This window comes from Chrysochloris asiatica, unplaced genomic scaffold, assembly GCF_000296735.1.
Source record: "Chrysochloris asiatica unplaced genomic scaffold, ChrAsi1.0 scaffold00009, whole genome shotgun sequence".
Classification (NCBI taxonomy): Eukaryota; Metazoa; Chordata; class Mammalia; order Afrosoricida; family Chrysochloridae; genus Chrysochloris; species Chrysochloris asiatica.
The window spans coordinates 4,754,474-4,759,425 of record NW_006408527.1 but is presented as its reverse complement, the minus strand read 5'-3'; the positions used below and the strand labels follow the sequence as shown (position 1 = coordinate 4,759,425).

General features: G+C 42.6%; 1 pseudogene; it reads right to left on the bottom strand.

Moving 5' to 3' along the window:
- Positions 1-3,393: 3,393 nt before the first annotated feature.
- LOC102841899 lies at positions 3,394-4,502 on the bottom strand (annotated as a pseudogene).
- Positions 4,503-4,952: the final 450 nt, after the last annotated feature.

Sequence of the window (4,952 nt, the reverse complement as noted above, 5' to 3'; positions counted from 1 at the left end):
CTGGTCAAACTCAGCCCATTTCTTCATTGCTGCCTTTCCCCCTCTTCCACTCCCCAGTAGACCAACATCATTGTCAGCAAGCTTGCATGCCTACTCATGTGTTCCCTTTGAGTTTCAGTCTTAGAGGGGGGAAAGTCTGGTCTTTTTTTTATGATTTTGAGTTTTGTTCCACATTGTTTCCCACACTATCCAGGATCATCTACTGTGAACCTTCTCAGAGCAGTTGGTAGTGGTAGCCAGACACCATCTAGTTCTTCTGTCAAACTCTACCATTCTTTCTTCATAAATCAGTTGCCATCAAACTGACTCTGACTCATGTCATAGAGCATATGTCATGCTCCACAGTGTTTCCAATAGCTGATTTGGTTTGGAATAGATCATCAGGCCTATGTTTTGCAGTAACTCTGGATGGACTCAAATCTTCAACCTTTCAGTTAGCAGCTGAGTGCATTAACTGCTAGTTTGTACCACCTGGGATGCCTCCTCTTCACAACATGTCTTAATTAGCAGGACTTTCCAGTTTACTTTGTGATGTTTTCTTCATCCTTCTGATGATTTGTGTGACTTTTCTGATGTCCCAAATGTATGGCATTTCCTTAGTCCTGTGTAATTTTAGGCATCATGTACAGAGCTAAGATGTGAGGGCAGTATGTTGATTTTACACATTTATGATCACCTGTTATCTATTTATTTATTTTGAGGAATAAAAAGAGGGTGTTTTTAATTTTGGAAGCTTTCAAATCTACAGAAAAATTGTGTAAGCCCCACTCTATAATTCATCTAGATTCACCAATTGCTAATGTTTTGCACAATGGTATACTTGCTTGCTCTCTCTCATTGACAAAGAAACGATTCCAATGCGTAGCGACCCTGCAGTACAGAGTCAAACTCCTCCAGAGGGTTCCCAAGGCTGTAAATCTCTGCAGAAGTAGACTGCCACATCTTTCTCCCACAGAACAGCTGGTGTGTTCCAACTACTGACATACCCGCTAACCTTTTGATTAGCAGCCAACTATTTTAACCACCTCTGCACCACAAGCTCTCCTTTCTCTCTCTATCTACTATACACAACACATGCACAGGGGGCTTCACAAAGTTTGTGGGAAAATGGAATTAAAATATAATGAAAATGTTTCCATTCACTTTTTGAAACCCCCTTGTATATGTGTGTATGGAGCTCTGGTAGTGTAGTGGTTACGAGTCAGGCTGCCAACCTCAGGGTCAGCAGTTCGAAACTATGAGCGGTTCTACAGGAGAAAGATGAGGCTTTCTGCTTCTGTAAAGATTTACAGCCTTGGAAACCTTGTGCAGGGTCACTATGAGTTGGAACCGACTCCACGGTACTTAACAACAACAACAACCCTATACATGCTGATAAACTCAATACATATACACATACACCTTCTGATTTGTTTTTGTGTGTGAAATCATTTAAGAGTCAATTGTAAACACTGTTACATTTTGTCCTAAAATACTTGAACAGGTATCTCCTAAACACAAGAGAATTCTCTTACACAAATACAGTATACTTATCACAATTTTATTAGTTAACATATACCCATATTCAAATATCTCCAAATATTTATAGTGCTGTGGGTTAATGTGCTGGACTGCAAAGCAGTTTGAACAGCAAGGTTGGTGCTTCAAGCTTAGCAGCCGCTCCTCAAAAACTCTATACAGAGTCGCTATGGGTCAGAACTGACTCAATGGCACTTAACAACAACAATTATATATTCCCCCCCTCCGAGGAGTGGCTGGTGAGTTTCAACCACTGACCTTGCAAGTCCAGTGGTCATCCTATAGCACCACACTAGTACTCTCTCTCTCCATATATGTATGTAATTTATTATATATATATCTATATAGATATAGATATATATAATCCAGGATATCTAATCAAGGATCTTGAATTGCATTTTGTTGGTTGCCAGGTATCCTTCAATATAGAACAGTTCCCAGATGACTTTATTTTTCATAATATTGACATTTTTAAAAATAGTTTTTATTATGAATTGAGTGATACATGGGAGAACATTGGTTTTACATTCATCATTTCATTGCAGTGATTACAATCTCAGTGCATCATCATTCAACAGTGTTTGCTTCTATTCCTTCTGTTTTTTTTCTTTTTGTGGGGGGAGATGTGCATAAAAACACTCAGGAATATATAATAATTTAAAAAACTAAAGGACACATTCTACAAGCCTGCCTTCTGGCCTCCAGCACACAGCCTTTCTCTTTCCATGAGTCCGGAGTCCTCAGCTGCTCCCTTTCTCCATGCCCTCATCTCTGCCTCCATCTCTGGTGTCGCTGCTTCTCTGGATAGGGTCCCACATTCCGCTTGTGCTCTTCTCCCTTGACGGTCCTAGAGTCCTCTGTTCCTGGACTGTAAGATTAACCACTCCACCCTTGATACAAAAGTTCTACCTTTACAGTTGTGACAGTCACAATTAGTCATGATAACTATTACTCACTATTGAATCATAATAATCCTATCCCTATACCTTTTCACCAGATACGTATAGACAATATAAAAACTATTCAGTGGGGATTCTACCTTCCCACACACACTCTGAAACTAAACTCCCTCTTGAAAACTTGTAAGCCAGTCACTTCGTGTTTTATAAGCCTCCATTTTAGGTAGCCAATGTCTTAAGTTGCCTGTCCCTATCAATCCTTATACAGAGGGGATAGGATTGGTCCTTGATGTGAAGACACCTTCCCTCTCAGTTGGTACTTTGAGCTACTACATCCGTAAGTATAGGTCAAATTCATCAAATTGTAGCAATTTAAACTTGTTTCCTTTATTTAAAAAAAACAACAACTTTTTTTTATCTTCCTCTAGTTGAGTTCTGATGATCAAGCCATTGAAATTAGGTTGAATGGGCACTATCTGCAAGTTTGGGCATTCTTGTGCATCTCCCCTCACTTCATATCAGCTGGGCATTTCACTCTAAGCTCTAGCCCTCCATGGCTAAGTCCTTGAATATTTACATTTTTTAGGAGTCAAGGACTGTTGCATTGCACAATGTTCCTCAATTTGAGTTTATCTGAATCTATTCTCATAACTAAATTCAGAAAAAATGTTTTTGTTCTTTTTTTGCAAGAGTGCTAGTTGGTGATGCAGCATGTGCTTTTTCATTGCAATGCTTCCCTTTTGGAGATGAGGAATTCCTGGGCCCAGACCTTAAGGAGTACAAAAATGACCATCTATGTATCACAGACCACAGGACTGGGTGGTAAGACAAGGCCAGGGAACTGATGGGTAATGGACACATCTTCAGTCTTGAGGAAATCACTTGAAGATGGTTGCTAACTGCAGGACACTCCTGCTGAGCAACACAGCTGAGGGGAGACCTCTCCTTTCTACCAGGAGCTCTGAGTGGCCAGTGGTCACCTGTTGCTGCAGCCACTCTCTGTTGCTGTTGGAAGGAGGTTGAGGGAGTAAAGGGTGGAACAGGGCATCTCCCAAACTCTTCAGCCATTCCTGCTGCTCCTTCTCAGTGGGGCAGGTGAAGACAAATCTCCACTGTGGGGTGATGATAGTGAGGCCAGTGTTCCAGCGATTACCCTGGATGCCCTTGGGCAGGTCTTCATAGAGTGCATAGCTCTGCTCCTTGTTCCTTATAAAAACCTGGCATCCAGTGGGTTCTTGTAGTAGAGTGGCTTCTCTCCTGAGGATCCAGGGCAAATGACCATTTCTTGAAAGTTTCTCAAGCCTTGAACCAGTCTTTTCCATGAAGCCTCGTTTGAGGTAATTCCTGGTGATAGGGGGCATGAAATCAGATTTCGGAAGCTCAGCCAAGGCTGTTTTTAGGCATTGCTGCCCATAGGGCATTGAACCAGTCCACTGTCTCCTTTGCACTTTCATGATACACAAACATGAATCCTGGGAGGTTCCTGACGGAACTCTCTCTCCTACAGGGGGTCAGCAGCCCAGGGGGCTTCCCTGTCTCCTCTGTCTGGAAGGTGGCATTCATGTTCTTGATGCTGATGACAATTTTGAGGCCTTGACCCTCTTCTTTAGCACAATACTTCTGGAGGCCTCCTCTTGCCAACAGGACTGTATGTTGTTCCTTCCCTGCTGCCACAGGACCCCTTCTCGGTTACCTGGGGGTGAGATGATTTTCCCATCAGCTGTAAACTCCTGACTCTCACACTTAGCTTTAATCTATGGTTCCTTGAACACCAAGCAGTTGTCAACCTGAGTGATATAGTACAAAATAGTCACTCTGGCTTCATACTTTGCCTTCAAATGGAGATTCCCATTGTGGGTCATAAATTCCACAGGGTTGTCATCCCAGAAATCAATTCTCATGGATTTAACTTTGTTGATATCTGGGAAGTTGTGGTGGATGCCAGAACAACTCAGACAAATGAAGATCCCCAGCTTGTAAGAGGCCAGTCACAGGATCTGCCACCCCTCAGTCAGTGTAGTATGGGTTGCCCACCACCTACAACAGTTCCAGCAGCTGCTCCTCATTGCCCTTGTGGTCACCCATGGCCATCCTGGAAGGTTCACTGGGCTCAGCCCAGCAACCCCATGGCCGGTAGCCAACCCTGGCCAGTGTACTCTCTCTAGTAGGTTCGCTAGTTATTTTTATATGCTGCTCTAATTTAGAGCACTGGTGATCAATAGAGCAGATCATATTTTTATCATATTCAACAAGATAATGTTGTGAAGACAGCCTGGTGAGGGGGCCGCTGTTTTCTTAGCAGCTTCACAATTTCCCTGCAGACTGTTTCCCTTCCAGGCTCCTTTCTTTGCTGTGTCTGCCCTCTGTTCCATCCACCAAAAGAAGCATGCCCAGTCTTTGATTTCAGCTAGGAAAAAAAAGTGTCTCTTCTGATAAACTAGGGGAGGAAAAAAAAAAAAAATCATGGCAAGATTGCCTCTTTCCTTATTTCCAAACAGTGGGGGCGAATGGAACGTTTGCCTTATATTTTGTGTT